Raw genomic sequence first — 22331 nt, forward strand, 5'->3', positions numbered from 1 at the left:
AAGTTCAACCCACGGATACAGCGATCTGGGGTCAACATGAATGAGGCTTGTCAGCAGGTCTGACCCACTGCTTCCCGCCAGCCCCGCGGCCGGTTCTGGAAAGCTCTCTGCTGCCCCCTGGTGGGGAGGCTCCGGGTAGGGCTCTGGCTCTCCCAGAACCTCCAGGCTCTGTCACCTCTGCTGGGTGGAAAACCAACCCAGGACTGAAGCAGCAGATGGGTGCCTGATTCCTTATCAGAGTTCCGCCCACTGGCAAGTCTCTCTCTGGGCCTCAGTTTCCCCTTTCATTAAACGAGGGGCTTGGGGGATACCAAGGAGGGGTAACTGCTTAGTAACGATGGGAGGTTTCTTCTGGGGAGATGAATATATTTTGAAACTAGATGGCCTGAGTGGTTGCACAGGACTGTGAATGCACAAATGCCACCACATGATTTGTGTTGAATTAGTTAATCACATGCGATGTGAATGTCACTTCATTTAAAGTGTTTAAAAAAGGGGCCTGGGAGAGTGCAGTGTAGGTGAGAATCACGTGGGACACCCACAGTCTCTGAACCTTGATTTCCTTGCTGTAAACTGGCAAAGAGACCGTGTGAGCCATGTTCCCTGGGGCCAAGAGATTCCAAGAAGGAAAACCTGGGATTCCTGGGACTGGGATGAGGGCAGGGGGCTGGAAGAGGGAGGGGTATGTGGGGACGGTGGGGGGCAGCCCAGATAAGGCTTTCAACACTGGACAGCAGCGTCTACACAGGCAGTCTGTGTAGATTCCTGCATCTCACTTCCCGCAGGGCTGATCAGTGGCCAAAGGTGGGACTGGCCAGGCTCGGCCCAGCCATGTCTGGGAGCAGAGGACACTGAGTGAGGGATCCCCAGGGCCACCCTCACTGGCCTGTGGCTCTCCTGACACCACAAGAGAGGATCAGGAGCTGACCTTGGTCCTAATGGGGGATACCTTCCTGGCAGCAGGCTGGCAGGGTGGTGTGTTGGTCAGTGTACTGGGCTCTGTGTCTCCACCCCTACCTGCTGTGTGACGGTGGGCCAGACACTTAACCTCTCTGTGCCTCTGTTTCTTCAATGGTGAACAGGGGCACTAGCAGCCCCCACATCCGGGCACAGTGGCCTGAATGTTAAAGGCAAGGGTGGCATGAGACCTACAGCAAAAGCTCTGAGCAGGGAGAGCAGGGAGCTGCCCAGGGAGTTCCACCACCATCTCCCCTCTGGCCGCCAAGGAAACCGAGGCTCATGGTGACCTGGCCCAGGTCTGTTGGACTCAGGGTCCTTCTCATCCCCAAGATCAGAGGGCTGCCACCAGGGAAGGAGCTGGCCCCTAGTAGACACACCCCAGGAAGCACACAGAGAAGGATGCCCTGGGGACTTCGGTATGTTATTGCAAAAAAAAAAAAAAACCTTTATTGCTATTTGACCCCTGCTTTCATGCCTCCATTTCCCAGAAAATGAGCCACGGGAGACACCAGGAGAGGCAGGAGACCACCCTCCTTGCACAAAACCCACTCCCTTGGATGCTGTCCTCAGCGAGGGTGGCTGGGGGCCAACCTAAGGGGGCCCACCCGCAGAGTGGCAGAGGAGGCAGGTTGACCCTGCAGACGTTGAGCTCGGTGGTGAAGGTCCTGGCCTTCTGGTAGAAGAAGAGCAACTTCTCGCGGTCCAGGAGAAAGTTGTGGGAGATGGTGGCCAGCCGCGTGTAGATCTTCAGCTGTGCCTTCTTGTTGCCCAGGTCCACGGTGGCTGCCAGTGCCAGCTTGGGTAGTACCTGGCTGCATCAAACGGGTCCTGAAGGGGACAGGCCATGCTCAGCAAAAGAGGGACTCAGAGTCTGTCTGCCCAGAGGCCGTTCCTGTCTCCAGGTCATTCCATATGTCCAGCCAATCCTGGCTCACCCCATGAGCCCTGAAGCCTGTGACACTGCTGTGGTCTCAGCTGCAGGAGGTGGGGATGACCCTGACACCCCTGGAATACTTCCTGACTGTCCCTACGCCCCCACTCACATCAAGCCTCCTGCCCCAGTGCCACCCTCTCTGCAGGCAGTGGCTGCTTTCCCCATGGGCTGAGGTCAGGGCAGATCCTGCCTGCTCTGAGAGTTCCATGCGGGACCCATGGCTCCAAGCCCCAGCAGGGGCACAGCGTTGAGTGACCCAGGCTCCCTTCTGGCCCCTGTCCTTGCTGACCATTTCCAGGCCCTCCACGGGCCAGACCAGGTACAAAACCATCTCCCAGGTGTCCTCTCTGGCAATGTTCCCTGAAATATTGATGGAGTGTGACTCCCCAGACCTCCACTCCTGTTTTCAATGCATCTTTGGCTCAAACTCACCATCCCTGGGTTGGCCTCCCATACCTCCTCCTTGACCGTCCCATCCCCCACCCGGCCTCTCCCCAGGTGCCTCCTCCACATGGGGGTCACCCAAGGGACCTAAGACTCGTGCCTGGCCTGTCCCCCTTGACCATCTCAAGATGGCTCCCAGGGCCAAGGACAAAGTCCAAGATGCAGCAGTCCATTCCCTCACTGCCCCGCCCCACACACGGAGCAGGGGTGTGAGAAGGCCCTGAGTCACTGCCCAGCCAAACACTGGACTCTGTGCTGGGTGTATGGCTGAGCCTAACGTCCTTGCTCCCAGGCTGAGGGACCTGGCAGTGAACACTGACCATACAGGGTGGCCCGGGCTGTGGTAGAGGGAAGCCCAGAAGCCTGTGGGGGGCCCAGGTGGCCCCAGACTCAGCCCGGGACGGGAGGCAAGGGCTTCCTGAAGGAGTGGGGGCATCCCAACTAAACAGGAAGAAGCCAGCCAAAGCATATGTCTCTGCATATGCGTGTGTGTGGGTGCCTGTGTGTGTCCTCCAGGAAGGAGTTGCTCGGTGCAGGCAGGCCTGTGCCTGTGTGCGTGTGCCTGTATGTGCCTGTGCATTTCAATGTGCCTGTAGTGTGTGCAGCAGCTCGTGAGTGGCAGGCTGAGCCAGGACACACCTAATCCACCCTATTCCAGGGCTCAATCTCATGTGTAGACTAAAGGGGACCCCATTTTAGAGGCAATCGGCAAGGATGCCCATTTACCCCTGCCTCTCCGCCAGCCTTCCAGGCCCCATCCAGCCCGGCTTTCTCTCCCACTTCTCCAGGCCCTGGGTCCAGAGCCTCCTATACAAGGAGGAGGGCGTGGCCTTGGAAAGACAGCCTCCTTTGGGAATTCTGAGGGGGCCTCCCTGTGGGAAGCTGGCCTGCGCTGACAGCATAGTCACGATGAGGCCCAGAGGGCTGTGCATGGGAAGGAGGTTGAAGGAGGCCTCTGCCCCTCGACCCCAACCGTGGACGTTGGCCTCTCAGGTACTACTTGGCCCTTTCCTTCCTCCTGGGCAGGCGGAGTGGGCGGCAGGCTTGACCAAGAGAGAGAAAGGCCCCTTCTGGGAGGCCCGTCCCCTGGATCCCAGGTGAGCCCCTGAGCAGTGAGCAGTTTCCCTCTGGGCCTGACACCTGGCACCTCCCTGTCTGGCTGGAACTTGGGAGGCCACCGGGACAGCTTCTGAGCACCAGGTGTTGCCAGCACTGGGTGGGGGCCTCCCAGGCAGCCCCAGGCCTGTGGTGGGGGATTTGGGGTGGGGTCTTAGAGCTGCCCCAGCTCCTCATGTTCTAAGGTCCCCAAGATCTCGGCCCCTGGACTGGAGCACCCTGGCCCCTCAGCCCATAAGGAGCACTGACGCAGTGCCAGTGCGATGCTGAGGGGGGTGGGCACCTGCTGGACAGAGGGGTGCAGACATCCCAGGTCTGAGTCTGCCAGTCCCAGCTCTCCACCCCTGCAGGGCTGGGGGCAGAGGGAGTACAGGTCCCAGCACCTTCCCTCGAGACAGACCCAACCCAGCAAGGCCTCAGTCTGGCTGGCTTGGGGCCCGCCCCATTGCACCTGCCCTGCGCTGGGGTTTCCCTGTCTGTGAAGCACATGGTAAGACACTGGCCCCACCCCACCCTTCCTGGGTGATGTGAAGATTCAAGGTGTCTCGGGACTCCAGGAAGGAGTGGCTCAGTGCAGGCTGGCACCCTGGGCAGGCTTCCTAGAGGAGGCGCTGGGATTTGGGTTGGATCTTGCAACGTGGACTCAACGTGAGGATGATGCCATCCTCCTAAATGTCCTCCTCCCGACCCTGTTTTTGTTAAATGCAACTTGACACTTGACTGTCAAGACTCAGCTTTGGTGTCACCTCTAGGAGGGCCTCCCGACTACGATCCCCCTTTACCCAGAGGCCACCATTGCCCGCTCATGTGTCAGCCTCCTTGGCTGAGACTGAGTTCTTGAGGGTGGGGCCTGGCCAGCTTGGGAGCTGGGTTGTGTCTGCTAACCTTACCGGCTCCTCCAGCTAGGTGCAGAGCTCCAGGGAGGCCACTGGGCCATTCCTAAGGAAGGCTGGAACCCAGGACTCTGGGGTCTGGGTGGAGGTCCCACTCCAAGGGGGCCGGGAACACCCCGAGCCCTGCCCCTCCCCACCCACCTTCAGGTCGTAGATGATGTCACCGAGCACCAGGTACACCTTCAGGTAATAGAGGGTCTCCTCGTTGAACTCCAGTGGCGAGTTGCAGAGCGACAGGGCCTTGAGGTAGAAGTGCTCCGCCAGCTTGCCATCGCCCAGCTGCTGGTGCAGGACGGCCAGCCAGTGGTAGGCCACGTGCTCGTTCAGCCGGTCCCCTGGGGTGCAGGCCAAAGGGGCAGGTGTGAGGACGTGGCTTCCTGGGGCAGGCAGGGCACAGGCCCCTTAGGAGCAGGTATGCAGACCCCGGGCAGCACCTGGCTTGCCTCCAGACACCTGTGGTCACCAGGGCAGCTCTGGCCAGTCCCTTCTGGGTTCCCAGACTCACTTTCCCATCTGCAAAGCAGAACTAATAAGGCCTGCCCCCGTCTACTGTGAGGCTTTGGCAAGTCGGACTTGGATGGCCCAGCTCTGCCTACACATAGCCACCTGCCTTTGCTCACTGGTTTTAACCAGGGGAGCCCAAAAGCCATGCAGTCCAGGTGCTCCTGGGCACCAGGGCTCCAGGCAACCCACAGACGTGACATCCGACTCCTGGGTGTGTCACGATCAGAGCCCCCTACCCTGGGGAGTCACTGCGTGCCTGAGCTCCAGGTCCCCCCACAGATGCACAAACCCACCTTGGCTGTCTCCGATCTCTTTCTCTCTTCAGGGTGAGTGCCGTGGAGCCTGCATTCAATGCATTCCCACACAGCTACACACCTCCTGTGTACTGGAGCCCGGGGCACAAGGCGCTAGGGCATGCGGCCTGCCCAGGGCTCCCTGTCTCTGGAGGAAGACAGACAACCCTGGCACAGCACCAGGGGATGTCCGGCCTTAAAGGGCAGGCTGCTGGAAGGGGAACTGGGACTTCATCAGCCAGAGAGCTGTGTGCTTGATGAGGGTGGGAAGGGCACAAGAGAAAGGGAATATGCCATTCAGCCTGACACATACAGGGACCAACGAGATGCCTGGCATGTCTGGAAGGCAGAGGCCACACTGGGCAGCCCTTGTGGTCAGCAGTGGGAAGAGGCAGAGGAAGCAGAGCTCAGCCAGGCAGGGGGCTCTGCACCGCGTGAGAGACCTCGGGATGTGCCCCACGGCTGGACAGGGAAGCCAGCTGGGCAGAAGACTAGGAAAATCTGGCAGGTGTTTCAGCTCCTGCCCTGAAGACCTGGAGGCTGGGCTTTGGCAAAGTGTGGGTCCTGGCAGGGTGGGGGCTCAGGGGACTTACCCAGAGTGATGCTGAGTGCTAGGCCCATGTGGGCAAACTCCAAGCCCTCCTGGGGTTCGTCCAGTGTGGCCAACAGTGCCACCAGCTTGTTGCACAGCCACAGCTCCGCCTTGCAGTTGCCCGTAGTCACTGCCGGGGCAGGGCCCGGTCCTACCACACAGGCAGGTGGGGTCAGGCTTCCCGCAGCACCCACCTTGCCCAGCGCCCTCCTCAGAGCCCGAACATGTGCTTGGAGCTTCCCACGCCCCAGCTACCTCTGGATCTCGACGCAGCTCTGTGCTCTCAGATAACGCACAATTCAAACACCCAAGTTGGGGGCTGAAGAGTCACCCAAGGCCCATCCAGCTACACCCGGCAGCCTCAGACCAGCCTCTCCCACCTGGGCACCGGGGGTCTGACTGGGGGGAGCCAGCACTCCTCTCTAAAAACATATTTATCTGTGCCCAGGGCTGAGCCACACCGTGAGCTCAGAGGAAGGGAGAAGCCGCCCCCACTTTGGGATGCATGCAGTCCTGGACCTCCCACTGACATGCTGTGTCCTTTGACATGTCCCTGTGCCTCTCTGAGCCTCAGTTTCCTCATCTGTAAGATGGGGACAGGACTTCCCGCTCATGGTTCCTTGAGAGCATCAGGTGCAAGGGTAAGGCCATTGCCATGTCCAGGCCCCAAGCGTTTGTCCCGGGCACAGTATCATTCCCGGTGAGACCACTAGGAAACTAAGCATGTGCATGGGTGGCCCTGCCTCCAGGTGGGAGGCCTCTGCCCTGCCACACCTGTGCCTCAGCCCTCCAGGTGCCCCCCTGAGGCTCACCCACATCAGCCCACAGGCCAGCTCACCCGGTAGAAGGACACGGCTTTCTCCCGCTCCCAGGCCCCACTGAAAAAGATGTCTTCAGCTGCCTCAAACAGCTCCAGCCCCAGGTTGGGGTCGCCTGTGTACAGGGCCACATTCTGTGCCCCCTGAAAGGAGGCAGAAGTTCCCTCAAGACCCACACCTGGCAAGGTGGCCACGCCCACCTTCGCCAGCCTCCTTCCTCTCACATACTGCAGGTACACCTGAGCATTTATCAGACCCTGGGCATTAGGGCTGCCCCCACCACTGGCATGAGGACAATGAACTGATGAACCTGAGTGACAGGAGGTGACTAAGCAGCTGCAGTCCAGGAGCCCGACACCTGTGAATACTACCACCAGGGCTAGCCCTAGACCACTCTCCCTGCATTCAAACCAGTCTCCATGGCCTCCAGATTGCTGGGAGCCCATCCCCTGGCTCCTTTCTGCATTGCCACATCCCTGCCACAGCTCCGGGCCACACAACAACAGTGTTTGTGGGTGGGCCTGGTCCCCTCTTGGCCATGAGCTCTTGATCCCTCTCCTCAGCTCAAGGAGGTATACAGCAGGTGCTCAATGATGAAAGCTTCACCAGGTTCGTGGGCTTCACAAGTTGTTCCAGATCACAGTGTTTGGGAAAGCCTCTGAAAACGGCCGCTACGATAGATGCATTCTGTAAGGAGATGTGCCACGTGTCGCCTGGAGCAGGTTCTTCTGTGTGTTAACTGAGTGGCCACATTATTTGAGCATGTGCTGTACACCAGCAGGTGCTGGGCACTGTGAGGGGCCCAGCCTCTGCCCTCAGGGAGAAGATGCTGGCCACTGGGGGAGGATATGAGGGAACCAGTTGGACGGAGGGAAAAGGCATACAACAGATGCTCAGCAGTGGCTTAGGAATGAGTGGATGGATGAATGGATCAGTAGATGTATAGACATGGATGGATGCTTGGATGGATGGATGGACAGATGAATGGGTGGGTGGTTAGAATGATGTGTGTACGTATGGGTAGGTAGACAATGTATGGATGGGTGGAGGGTAGATGATGTATGTACATATGGATAAACAAATGGACAGATGAGGGATGTATTAATAGGTAGATTGGTGGGTGGATGAAGAGGTGAATGGATGGATAATGGAAAAATGGATGAACAGGTGAACGGAAGGATGGATAGAAGGATGAACAGTGGGATGGATGGAAAGACAGATGGAAGGATGGAGGATGGATGGATGGACGGACCCACAGGTGGATGATGGAAGGATGGATGAATGGATGGGTGGATGGACAGGTGAATGGATGGATAGACGGGTGAATAGATGGATGATAAAAGGATGGATGAATGGATGGATGGACAGAGTGAACAGCACAGGGGCCCTCCTGCATCCCTTGCCACTCAACTCACCTGGATGTACAGGTCCACCAGCTTGCTCTGCCACAGGATGTAATAGATCTTCCCTGCTTGCAGCCAGGCATGTGCCGCCGCCTCTTTCTTCTGGAGGTCAATGAAAATCCCCAGACTTCATTTAGTGTAGTCCAGAGAGGATTTGTAGGCCCTGGAATCAGACACAGATGTCAGAACAAGGGCTCTCATCCTCCTGGAACCAGTCTGCCTCCTCCCGAGGGTCTGGTGACATGAATCTGGAATGTGCGGACTGGGAATGGCCCTCTCGTGTGTGCAGTGTTCTGTCCTTCCCAGGCTGCTGGGAGGGCCAGGGTGAACACACACGGCATGGAAAAGATGGAGGACATCCTTCTGAGGGAATCAAGCGTCGTGCTGCCCTGTGGCAGGAGGAGTGTGCTCGTCCATCTCCCCTGCCTCCCAGACATGGCCGGTGTCTTCTCCAGACGCACCAGGAGCCGTTGGTGTTCAGAGGCTATCTAGGCCGATGGTTCTCGAGATGTGCAGGCATCACAGTCACCCCGAGGCCTGTCTGTATAGCTTGCTGGCCCTGCCCGCAGAACTCCCGGCTCCATAGGCCTGGGGCAGAGCCTAGAACTCCCACTTGCCACAAGCTCCTAGGTGACATGGATGCTACTCTGCTGGTCCAGGCACCACACTTTGAGAAGCATGGCTCTAGCACACTGGCCCATTTTCCTTCTGTGAACCTGAGGCCAAGACTTGAGCCAGTCTCCCGGGTCCCCATGGAATCTGGCTCCTTCCCTGCTCTCTCAGTAAGTCCGACAGTCGAGAGGGTGTGACTGCAGTAATGTCACCGGGCCCTGTGAGTGGGGTGGCCAGGGCCATGGTTACCCCACCAGGTCAGGATGATCGGGGGAAGCCAAGTGGGCCACATATGGGACGTGATACCTTGAAACCCTGCCCCAGGGAAGCAGGTGACACAACTGGCTCTGGCTGCTGTGGTCACATTTAAGGGGACAGATGAAGGCCAGCAGTGAAGACTCAGGACAGGCAGAGTCAGATGATGAGAGCCACCCTAGTAGGAAGAACAGCCCAGACTGCACGTACTGCCTCTGCTGGGGTTGAGATGACCTTTGGGGAGGTGTGCAGGCAGGGATGGGAAGACGTGTCACCTAACAAGAGAAGCTCAAGCTGGGACTCGGGCCATCTGCAGCCCTGGGACGACCCCAGGCACAGCAACTCAAAGAATCTGATGCCAAGAAACCAAATGATCCCAAGGACAGGGGCTGCTGAGGCCCTGGGCCAGCTTCCCTGTGCTCCCCTCCCTGCCCTGCTCCCCCGCCCTCTTTGTGCCCCTCCCCGCAGTGGGGGCTGGGGCGCTGGGTTCCTGGAGGATCTCCTTCCAGTCAGAGACTGCCCCTGGGGAAGAAGCCTGGGTCTGAAACCCCCACCCCTCCTTGGGCAGATGTGTGGGACCGGGGCCCCTTCACATGGTCCTCTCCAAAATCTCATCCCTCCTAGGGCCAGGAGTGGGTGCCAGGCCTGTGCTGGGAAGTGGGCAGATTTGGCCACAGCCCCTGGGACTCTGGGCCAGGCCACAGGAGGCACCTCTGAGTGGTCTCACTATGCCATGACGTCCATCCTGGGAGGATGGACAAAGCGCTGCAAGGCAGAGGGGATCCACAACAGCATCCCTTGTCTTGGTCATTTCCCTAGACTCAACTTCCTCATCTATCCTATATCCTATTCCTGCGGCCTAGCTTTCGGACAGCCCTGCCCACCTACTGTCCGTTCACTGCTCAGTCTGCAGTGACTGTTCTATAACACTCCATGGCTCCCCAGTGCTCTTGGGGAAAAGGCCAAGCCACAGCCTGAGGCCCCAGGCCCTGCTTAGCTCTCCAGAAGAGCTGCTCACCATCCAGCACCCAACCCACCCACTCCCAACTCTGCACTTCCCTGCGTAAGCCCGGCTCACTCAACCCCGCTCACCGCCACTCATCCTCACTAGCTCACCCCTGGGCCTTCACACAGGCTACACCAGCCCCTCTCCCCTACCACCACCATCTATTACTTGACTAAATCCTCTCAACCCTCTGGTCCCAGACTAAAGAGGCTTCCCTAACCCGGGGCCAAGTGCTGCCCCGCCATCACGCCACTCACCCTTTCGTGGCTTCTCTGGCCTGAAGCTCACATTCCCACGTTCAGCCCCTGCCACCCGAGGACCCCACAAACCCCATTTGTGGGTGGGGCCTGGCCCACTCTGCACAACGAGCTGCTTTTGCATGAACCGCTCTGCGGCTTTGGGCAATCACCCGCCCCGTGTCCTCTGTGAAGTGGGATGACAGGTGCACAGGCCGCCGATATACCAAGCAGATAACATGGGCACAAGAACCGGCGTTCCAGGCCTGGCTCATGGAGGGGCCCCAAGTCCCAGCTCAGCAGAGCCTGCCTCGACCCCAGGGTTATGTCTAGGGATTCCCAGCATGCAGGACTTTCAGTGCTCAAGGCAGGATGGTCCCTGGGCAAACCGGGAAGAGCTGGCTGCCCCAGTAGGGCACAGAGGGCCTGCCCCTGCATGGGAACGGCCTGTCTCCAGGGCACTTGACAACATCTGCTGTTGGCCATGACGCAGCACTTTCGATGGTGGAAAAACCATCACTTGTTTCTGAATCACAAACCCCAGGTGTGCCCTGACCCAAGTGTCCCCGGAAGGTGCACAGGAGGAACTGGGGCACTCACTCTCCACGTGGCCCATCTCCACGGCGACCAAACGGGCCCACTCATAGTAGCCCTTGCCCTGCTGAGCCAGGCCCTGGTGGGTGCAGATGTGGCCCAGCTGCAGGAGCACATGGGTGAAGTCCCGGCCACAATCTCCGCAGGGCAGCCTCGAGAACAGCCTCATGGCCTCCAGGGGTCGTGCTGGGCCAGCCTGCTGGCACCTGCATGCAGGCACCGGGCCCCGAAGTTGGCCAGCACCACTGCCTGGTTCCTCCACTGGCCCAGGTCCCGAGCCACCCGTAGGGCACGGTAGTAGCCCTCGGCTGCCTGCCTCATCCGGCCCGTCCTCTTCAGAGCCACGGCCACCATGTTGGCAATCACGCCCTACTGGTCCTCACTGGCCACCACTGGACAGACTGCAGGATGTCCAGGCCACTGGGCTCTGCCCATGAAGCACATGCAGGCAGTCCACGATGGCACGGACTCCAGCAACAGCACTGGCTTCCACTGCCTGCGTCATGAAGGTGATGGCCGGGCCGTGGTAGCCACGGTGGCTGTACGACTGGGCCAGGCTGGCATGAAGGCCGCACAGTGCCTGGCCTGTGCCCGGGGTTAGGGAGGCCAGCACTCGCTTGACGTAGTGGGAAGTCTGGGTGGGCAGGCTGTGGGGCTGGAGGACGTTCTGGGGCACCAGGTTCACGCTCCTCAGTGAGCCGGCCAGCGAGTCCTGTGTCCTCAATGAGGCCACCTTGACACAGCTCAGCACCAGGTGGGGCAGGCACTTGCAGCTGCAGATGTCAGCTAGGAGTAGGTGACAGTCTGAGAGCCACGAAGCCTCTGGGGCTCCCAAGTCCCTATGCAAAAGCAGCAGCCGCTCTAGGAAGGGCAGGGCCTCCTCGGGCTGCTTGAGGTGCATGAGCTGCCTGGCCAGCAGGAAGCAGGCCCGGGCCTCGGCCTGCAGGCTCTGGCTACCCACCGCCCACCGCAGCACCAGCTGCAGGAGCTCCCCCTCCACCTCGGTGCTGCAGATGTGGCCAGGCGTCCCCAGGAGCAGGGCCATGGCTTTGGGAACCACCTGTGTACACTTCTCCCGGTTCTTCTGCTTCCGGTAAATGCTGGCCAGGTTGGCGTACACAGCCACCACCAGGAACAGGTCCCCAAAGCTGCCCTCCAGGGCCTCCGGTGCTTCCTCAAAGTACACCCAGGCCTGGTACAGTTTGAGCCTCCTGCTGCACAGCCGCCCCAGGAGGAAGCAGAGCCTGGCCAGGGCCATGAGGAGGCCAGCCTTCTTGGCCACCCCTCAGGCCTGTGCCAGGCACCCAGTCAGCTCCTCGTCGCTAAAGCTGCAGAACACGCTGCTCAGCCATGGCAGCGCCACGTCAGCTGGCCTTGTACCCGGGGGCGTTCAGGAACAGCAGCAGTGAGCTCAGGGCCTCTGGGTCCTCCCAGTCGTCCTCAGCTTCCAAGCAGAAGGAGGGCTCCTCGGGGTCCTGCAAGCTCACGTTGCTGGATGCTGGCTCCTGGGGGCAGCCTGGGCAGGTCTTACATTGTTCCAGAACATTCTTCATCTTTTGCAGGGTCTCCTGTGGCTCCGGGCCCAGGCAAGGTGGAGGTATTTCTGCAAGTCACAAAAACACCTAGACAGATTAGAGTCCAGCAGTGAGTCCTTGGTCCACTGGGGACAGGGTCCCCGCATCCCCGCCCTCTGTGTCCCTGGTGCAGCTTGCCATGAGCCCTTGAGAATTATGTGCAATGCAAACCCGGGGCCTGGAGCACGTAGGAACTCCGGCACTATGGGGACAGAACACGCAGGCCTGTGGCCCAACTCTCCTACAAAATCACCCTCCTGTCCTGCTTTGTCGCCCACCTGACGGCACGGTTTTAGGGCACTATGTCAGCTCAGTGATCCCTCAGAGATGCCTTTCCCTTTAGAAAGAAAGCCTAACTGGACCCATGTATATGCAACACTACAACTACAAATGTAACTTTTGTCAGCATATCGGGCCCCCAGATGGGGTAAAGGAATCCATGAAATCCCCAACAGCCAATCAGCTATTGATCAGCTCAAAAGTTGCTATGCAAAATTGGTAAAGCCACCGATAGCACAGGACAGGGACGTTGTACCCATGTACCCATCTCCGTGCAGGGAAACGGACCATCCCTGCAGGAAGGATGGGAAAGCTTCCAGGCCCCTGTGGCCACCTTCACCTTGGATGGTCTGAAAACCTGAAGCCCACAGTTCCTAAAGGGTTAACAAAGGCCAGGCTGCTCAAGCAGCCCGCTGGCGCCTGCTGGCTTCTTAGCTAAAGCCCCCTCCCAGAGGTGAGCAAACAAGCGTATTTCCTGTTGGAAAACCTGGGATGAAAGGAGGCATTACTGGGAAAGAAAAAACCTAGATTTAAACAGACTCTGTTTCAAGCTCACATGTAAAAAGTATTTTCAATACAAACTGTCTCCTTATTTGTCTGTAAAGCCTTGGAATTAAAAAAATAAATATGATTTAGAGACAAATGTCTGACTTGACTACACTAGATTAGCTAAGAAATCTTCCCCACCGGCAGAGGCACACAGCCCCTCCCAGCCACTACCCTGGCCTCCAGGGCAGCTGGAGAGCCACGTGCCTTTGCTCCAGGGACTTTGGCAGAGGGTGGAACCACCCCATCCCCGAGGCAAACTTACAACAGCCTTCCCTTCCCCACTGGCTTCCCGGGCCACCTCTGGGACCTTGTGCCTGCATCCCAAATGTACTGGGATGGATCCCATTCCCAGGGAACTTCCAAGGGCCCTTGGGGCGTCCACATCACCGGGCTGTCCACATGCCGGCCCTGTGTGAGGGGAAGCGACAGAGCCGCAGAGGGGAGACAGGAGGGCCTCCCTGAATCAGCCCCTCAGGAAGGAGCAGACCCTTCAGGGACCTCAGTTGAGGCCCCTGCAACCTAAGGCTCTGAATTCTGCCACCCGCTGAGGGCAGTGTGGCCTCCCATCTCTGAGGCAGAGCACAGGGCAAGCTGCAGCTTCTCCAGGTCATGAGAAAGGAACCCACAGCTACACGTGGGTCTCAGCAGTGGAAAGGATGCCCCGCCTCTGTCGGGGACCAGGCGGGGGCCAGCATGTTCACTGGAAGAAGTGTGGGACCCCACAGCCTCCAGTGCCAGAGTAGATGGGAGGTTCAGGCCCACCTCAGGCAACGTCCCCCCAACCCACACCACAGAGGGGTGACAGCCGGATCCAATGCCCACCGTACTCAGCTCTGTTACCTCCCCCGGCATTACCCCAAGGCCCAGCTCACAACCAGAGGAAGCCTGACCCACGGGCAAAACCCACCTCGTTCCTGCAGCTGCTCGGTCTCAGCTTCCTCTACTGAGTCTGGCAAGGGAGAAAAGAGAAGCCATGAACACCGCCAGCCAGCCCCTCTGGTCCCATGTCAGCTTGAGCTGGGTGTCGGTGTTGCAGGGTGAGAGCATTGCAGGGTGCAGGGGTTGAAAGTCATATCATCCTCTTCCCTCCTGGATCATGGGAACAACATCACTGGGGGGTGGACACTTTCTGCGATATTGGGAGTAACATCATCTGTGCCTTGGAATATTAAGGAAAATATCACGGGGGGGGGGGCGTGTACATCTTCTGCAATATTGGGAATAATATTATCCTCTCTCCCCCTGCAAATTCGTAAAGAGATCACAGAGTGGGTGTTCACCTCCTGCGATATGGGGATTAATACCATCTTCTCCCCTTCCGGATATCAGGAAGAGTATCACACGGGGGTGTACAGTGTCTGCGATACTGGGAGTAATATCAACCTCTCGGCCTTGAGATATTAGGAACAATATCCCAGACTGGGTGTACACCTCCTGCTCTATGGGGAGTCATATCATCCTCTCCCTTCCAGGATATTAATAACAATATCTCATGGTGAGTGAATACAGCCTGCGATACTGTAATTATTATCCTCCTCTCCCCCTCTGGATACTAGGAACAATATCACAGAAGAGCTCTACCCTCCCTGCGATATTGGGAGTAATATCACACACTTCTTCTGTGAATATTAGGAGCAATATGACCGGGTGGCTGTCCGTTCATTGCTATGTTGGGAGTCATGTCATACTCTACCCCTCTGGATATCAGGATCAGTGTCACAGGGTGAGTGTACACTTACTGCGATATTAAAACTAATATCATGCTCTCTGTCCCTGGATATTAGGAATGACATCACAGGTATGTGTACACCCCCAGCGGTATTAGAAGCAATAATATTATAAATTATTAAACATCAATGATTGATTTTAATAATTATCAGGCTGGTCTCGAACTCTTGACCTCAGGTGATCTGCCCGCCTCGGCCTCCCAAAGTGCTGGAATTACAGGCGTGAGCCACGGTGCCCGGCCAACACTTCTTGACATCTCTTTTTGGACCTCAAATTTAGCATGCCAAAATCGCACTTTTGATTCCCCCTGCTATAACCCACTCCTCCCAGTCTTCCCAATCCCAATAACAGCATCTCTAGTCTTCCTGTTACTCAAACTAAAATCCTTGACATCATCCTTAAAACTGCTTTTTCTCTCTCTTGTCATCCAACCCATTTAAACTCTCCTTTCAAAATATATGCCAGACCTAACCACTTCCCACCTTCCTCATTTCCAACCAGGTCCAGCCCTCATCATAGCGCTCTGGGTAACTGCAAAAGTCTCCCAATCGCCAGGCACAGTGCCTCACGCCTGTAATCCCAGCACTTTGGTAGGCCAAGGCAGGTGGATCATCAGAGGTCAGGAGTTCAAGACCAGCCTGGCCAACATGGTGAAACCCCCCTACTAAAAATACAAAAAATTAGCCAAGCATGGTGGTGGGCACCTGTAATCCCAGCTATTTGGGAGGCTGAAGCAGGAGAATCACTTGAACTCAGAAGGCAGAGGTTACAGTGAGCCGAGATCATGCCATTGCACTCCAGGCTGGGAGACAAGAGCGAAACTCCATCTCAGAAGGTTAAAAAAAAAAAAAAAGCCTCCCAACCCACCAACCCACCTCTCTCCTTCCGCCTTTCACCCTGCCCTGCATCCTACCTTCCTCTCTCAAACATTTCAGAAAAAAAAAATTATGTCCACAGAGAGAGAAAGAGAAAGTACAAATGGGGTGAGATGTTTGGGGAATCTGAGGGAAGAGCATACGGGAATTCTCTGTACTATTTTTGCAACTTTTCCAAAATTCTGGATTATTTCGAATTCAAGAGTTAAACAAAGAAAAAAAAAAACCACTATCTCCCTTTGTGAACCCATCCTGTCTTTCCCCTGGCAACTGAAGGACGTTCTCAACTAACACATCTATTTTTTCATGAACACTAAAAGAACCCTTGCTGAGTTTTGTCTTTCTGTGCTTGGCAGTAGAAGTGTGTGTGTGTGTATTTCATATATATGTGTGTGTGTGTGTATATGTGTGTGTGGTGTGTGTATATATAGAGAGGGAGAAATATATATGTGTGTGTATATATATAAATATATATTGTATATTGACAATGGTAATGTATATATATAAATATATGTGTGTGTGTATATATGTAATACATACCCCATAGCCTGTCCTTAACCAGTTCTAAACTTAGTGGGAAAAATACATACCTAAGCAGAGAATTTCAAAATAATATGATGAATATTTTGACAGAGGGATGCGTTGCTATGGAACACACTGCTAAGACACAAAACCTCCTAGATGGGACAATGAATGAACTAAGTTTTGCACCTATAGGCACCCCTACTGATATCCTCACAAACTTTTATAGTTATATGCATTTGCTTCCCCCAGGACCCCTGTTTCATAAGGGTTAGTCCTAGAGCCTAGTAAGTTCCTACTACAGCTGGCACACGTATGCCATTCAAGAAACAGTGGCTGAGTGAATGACGAGTTAAGAACCATTTGCCAGCCAGTGCTCAGTAATACAACACGCACTGGTATGCAAATTATATTTTTGTTGAAAGCAAGGGCAGGATCACAAATTATCTTTCCAGAGAAAGTAAACCTCAAAAACTTCTTTACCCTACTAAAGCACGTTATAAGAAGCTCCCCTTATATAACAGAAAACCTCCTCATTCGTTACCAATGGCATGTAAACCTAGTACGCCTCCGCCTCTGATGACATCTCTTCCATCCCCAGGGCTAGATAAAGGAGGTTCCGGGAACCCTGGTAGTTGTGAAGGTGGCTCCCAGCTCTGACAGTCTTGAACCCTGTGGGCGCGGAGGTCACACAGCAGAACAACAACAGAGGGAAGCATCAGCAGGCTCCGAATATGTTTGAACCTGAGATGGCAAATAGGCTGCAACCAACTGAAAACACCAGAGACTCACGGTGGCCACCTGAGGGGTTGTGCTCTTAAAAAACAAAAATTAAAAATAAAAAGTAAAAAAGTGAAAAACGAAGGGGTCAAGAATCCATCAGGTCTGACTGAGACGTGTATTAGTGACTAACACCCCATATGGCAAAAGCACTCCGGTACACTTTGGGTCCCCACAGCTTTAGCGGTATTCAAAGGCGTGTGTTTCCCTAAGACTAAGCCACAGGAATACCCCCAGCAACTCTGCCAGGAGAAACAGCTCACACGGATTTAGCTAGAAATACAGTTGTCTTTAACAAATTAACACTGAATAAATCCTGACTTATTAGAGCCTGCAAGAATGACATTCTCAATGATAACAGTTATCACTACAATCTCCAAACATCTGTGATCCTGCAAGGAGGAACTATGACAGTGCAGGCCACATGTCCAGAATGCTTCCCAGACTGCCTGTTACAGAATAAAAGAAATGAAACCCCCCCTAAGAATGTCTTCACTCACATTTAGCCAGTTGTTCCTTTGTGTGCATCTCTGTGCTAAAATGGCCATTCTTCCCCACAGCCTGAAGTCCTATACTAAAATAAATGAGACTCACATGAAGCCAGAAACGTGCAGATGCGAGGAAACCAACACAAACGAAATGGGCTGGAGAGTGTGGCCAGGAGGATGGTACTTCCCAGGAAGCAATTACTTCATCTCTGCCCATGAAGCAGGCAGCTGTCACTGTCCCCCAGGCCCACGCCAGCCACTCGAAGTAGGTTCTAACCAAACTACCTCCAACAATCAACGTAAATACACCACACAATTGGCTTCTGAAAGGACACCTTGCAACCAACAAGAAACTGTAAGCACAACTTTGAAAAACTGTGCAACTAAAAACCTTGCAAAGGGATAAACACTGCCACATTTTGACTCAAATACTGTTACATGGTAGCACTGCAATAATTCACTGAAATGAAAGAATGAATGAGGAATATGTTTACATAGGAATCAGAGGAAGCATTACTAATCATTTAAAGAAACAGGTCAAGAAACTGCTAGGTTCAGATGCTACCGTGAGACACTGTCAGGGCCTTAGGTAAATTCACTTCTCTTGGTCCTGTTTCTAGGCTCATCAAAAACCACCTTTGGACTAGGGAACCTGTTGCTTTCCAATGCCTTCCTTCTGCGATTCCAGCCCAGATTTTAGGACCGCTCTCCCACTTGGTATATGAAAGCCCTTTCTGTGTATAATAGCAAGAGTACATTTCTGTGTTGAATGCGGTTTGGGACCTACTCTATGAGGAAGAATATCACCATGTAACTTTAAGCATGATGACAAGGCGCGCTCTAGAGAAGGATAACACATAAGATGTGGCCACACGCCTGTGCGTGCCTGGCAGGCAGATGGGGAAGTCTCATTTAGTGAGGCCAGGGGGGCCAGTTGTACCTTAACATCCTCAGTCCACGTCAAGTTCACAACGTCCTTCTGACATCAAACTACAGGTATCACATACTTTTCCATACTTTCTACCCAAGATAAAAATATGCAGAGCACCGTGATAAAGACGCCTCCATCACCAGCATGTTGGCTCTCGTTCTGTAGAATTACATACTTTCAGTGCAAAATGACCACCAGGCTGCAGCGGCAAGCAAGACTGGCCTCTGTGGGGACAGCAGGCCCTGCAGCAGCCACCACTCCTGTCACCACAGTCTGATGCAGCTGCAGAGAAGCTGTGGTTGAGGCCATTCACTTTGTGAGAGAACCGCACAGGAGGGAAAAGGTAGGGAAGGGAGGGAAGAGGGCCATGTCAGCCTCTGAGTCCAAGCCAAGCCATCGCATCCCCTGTGACTTGCACATATATGCCCAGATGGCCTGAAGTAACTGAAGAATCACAAAAGAAGTGCAAATGCCCTGCCCCACCTTAACTGATGACATTCCACCACAAAAGAAGTGAAAATGGCCAGTCCTTGCCTTAAGAGATGATATTATCTTGTGAAATTCCTTTTCCTGGCTCATCATGGCTCAAAAACCTCCCCCACTGAGCACCTTGTGACCCCCCATTCCTGCCCGCCAGAGAACAACACCCCTTTGACTGTAATTTTCCTTTACCTACCCAAATCCTATAAAACAGCCCCACCGTCATCTGGGTGACTCACTGACTCTCTTTTCGGACTCAGCCCGCCTGCACCCAAGTGATTAAAGAGCTTTACTGCTGACACAAAGCCTGTTTGGTGGTCTCTTCACATGGACGCGCATGACAGGCAGGTGCAGAGCCAGGGAAGGACCTGTGATGAGAACAGAAAGGAATGCACCTCCCTGTACGCACACTCGGATTTTATGACAATGTGCACAGGGGGCTGAACTGGATGCCTGAAAACATTCCTCCAAGTTCTTTTGCTGATTTTCTAAATATTGGTGTAAAATCTGAACTCAGACAAAATTTTTTTAAATCGCTTCAATCAACATCTTTGTCTGGTGCTCAGCATCATGTCTACATGATCATCTAGAAAACCAACTTCTGTTCTAAGGCTCACATCTTCCTATAAAGTCCCAGGGATTTTACAAGGGAATGCACCTCTCATTTGCATCAAGAACACACATAACCACCATTAAAGAAATGCTTAATTTGTTTACATCATTTTTTAAACACCCAGATTTGAAATACAATTGAGAAGACAACTTTTTGATAGCTCTGCTTTCGAACTGTGAACTGCGGGTGGAGAAAATAACCTGCCATGATTTCTAACCAGTCAACAACCGTCTTCCCTGGCTGCAGTAGGAGCAATCTTTCTGAGCTCCGGATGAAAAAGAACCCAGCTGGTTAGGGGACAGATAATCATCGTTGTCAGCTGGCTTCTTGGGTCCCAAATCCCCATGTGATACGTGGAAGTAAAAAGCTATCAGTGACCAAGCATCTGAACACTTATCCCACCTCGCCAACTGCTTCTCCTGCCACGTAAATTTAAAATTAATAAGCCTGCTATTAGAGAACAGAGTTGGTGCTGCATCTGTCTTCCTAAAATTATGGATAATTACCAGCCCACAATGGCTTCTAATCAGATTTGAGTAGTCCCTTAGACAGGAAGCTAAAGTGCCTCAGCCCTAAACTGAGAAGAAAACGGAAACTGGAATGCTCTAGGTTTGATTTTTTCCCCCTTGTTCTAAAGTTGCTGTTCCCGAATCTCCTTCTACTGTCTTGTTTATAAAATGTATGAGAAACAGGGAAATTTAAAGACACTATAGAAATGGCCACTTTTTCTAGGTACAAACTTTGTGAACATGATTTTCAGCTGCTGGGCTTTTTCTCCACAAACTGTGAGCCTGGAGTACATTTTCTCCCTCGTGGTCACACATTCAGAGTCAGGGAAGGTGGCTTTAGCAGTAAAGAGGGGACTGCAGTGAGAAGTGACCGGACACTGAGAAGGGCGGACAGGGAGTCCACCTCGGTGGCCTGCAGTGCTCCTGGGCCTCGGCCTTTACTTTTCTATCTGTACAAGGGATCTAAAGGCCCGTGATTCTAGGCCACGACAGCTCTTCATACACACATACACAAACATCACATGCCTATGTGAAAAGCTGTGATACTTGGCTGATTTCCTGAAGAAGTTATCTTGTATCATTTCTACTCAAGTACTCCACCTCCTTCCAGACAAGTATCTGAGGATGATGGGCTATCCCACAGCAATGTGTGTAACCTCTCCTGCTTACAATCCCTGTTCACATAGCATTTTCCAAAAGCATTTGGCGTGAAGTGACAGAAGAAAGAAGAATAAGGTTCTTTCAGCCCGTTCATTCGTTCATTCATTCAACAAATATTGACTATCTACGTGCCAGGCACTGGTATATCACCAGGGAGATATATATATCTCTCAGATATAACAGGGAACATATATTTTTGTAGGTAGAGACAGACAACCAAAAAGTATGTTAAAGAGTGATCAATGCTGTAGAGGAAAATACACCAGGAAACAGGAAAGAAGAATACCCCTAGCCACCCTACACTGGGGTGATGCTAGCGTTACAAAATGGAAACAGCGGCCGGGTGCAGTGGCTCACACTTGTAATCTTAGCTCTTTGGGAGGCTGAGGCAGGCAGATCACCTGAGTTCCAAGATCAGCCTCACCAACACGGCGAAACCCTGTCTCTACTAGAAACACAAAAATTAGCTGGGCATGGCGGCACACGCCTGTAATCCCAGTTACTCAGGAAGCTGAGGCACAAGAATCACTTGCACCTGGGAGGCAGAGGTTGTAGTGAGCCGAGATCGCACCACTGCACTCCAGCCTGGGCCAAGATCACACCACTGCACTCCAGCCTGGGTGACACAGCAAGACTCTGTCTCAAAAAATAAAAAATAAAAATACAATGTAAACAGAGAATAAGATACCAAAAGTAAGAACATGAAAGATTAATTGTAACAAAAGGCTTTGTAAGCTGATACTTTCCTTTCTTGTCCCTTACAAATGGAAAAAAAGGGTGGGTAGGGGGTAGCATCAAAATGATGGTGATGTTTTAAGCTGGCTTCGGGTTTCAGATGTCTGACAGCCATACTCATGTACTTCAAGGAAAAAGCTCTGTAAGCCATCTGGGCAATGGTTTAATGTCTTTTTTTTTTTTTTTTCAGAGAGTTTTTAAAATACAGGAAAACGTGTGTGTTTCCTTGGCTGCCCTGTGCCCGCACACGTGCAAACTGTGCTATCAGATTTTTCCATGTTTTGCTGAATTTGCCAGCTTGCCATAAACAGGCTTCCATGTCTTTTCTTAATTGTCTATAAATAGCACAAACACCCAAAAATGCAAATCAAGACAAGCTGTCCCTTCAACTGCTGCTGCCATGATGACAGCGAGCGACAATTGGCCAAATCAATACGCGGAGACTGAAGTTGTCCAACAGAGAGCACAGGGCTGACTGCTTTTCCCATAGCATTTAAAGAAACAAGTGGAAACGGCTCTCCACACAGGACAGACACGTCCTTTTTTCTTTGAATAAATACTGCCAATGCCCAAAATACTTTCTCCATCACACTATCTATATGGAATTCAAGTTCCTTCCAATACCATGAGTAACGCCAGTGATAGACTATGTTTAGCCATAATGACCCATTAGCATTCTTTTTCCTCTAAAATGTTGAAATAATAACATTGAGTGTGCACTCACGAGGTGCCAGGCTCTGAGTTTTATCTCGTTTAGTTCTTGTTGAAATCCTGTAAGATCAGTACCATATTCTCTCATTTTTCATCAGTGAGGAAACTGAGGCCTAGAAAGGCTAAGTAAGTTGTCCATGGTCACAGGTTATTTAGGAACTTTTCTCCAAACTTTCAAAAGTTAACTACTGCCACTATTACAAATGGGTTTCTCTGTTTGTTTGTTTTGAGACAGGG

General features: G+C 53.5%; 1 pseudogene; it reads right to left on the reverse strand.

The window, feature by feature from the left end:
* Positions 1-1043: 1043 nt before the first annotated feature.
* On the reverse strand, positions 1044-21970 carry LOC140708715 (SH3 domain and tetratricopeptide repeat-containing protein 1-like; annotated as a pseudogene).
* Between the last annotated feature and the right edge of the window lie 361 nt (positions 21971-22331).

The sequence above is a fragment of the Chlorocebus sabaeus genome, chromosome 16 (genome assembly GCF_047675955.1).
Source record: "Chlorocebus sabaeus isolate Y175 chromosome 16, mChlSab1.0.hap1, whole genome shotgun sequence".
NCBI classification, from domain to species: Eukaryota; Metazoa; Chordata; class Mammalia; order Primates; family Cercopithecidae; genus Chlorocebus; species Chlorocebus sabaeus.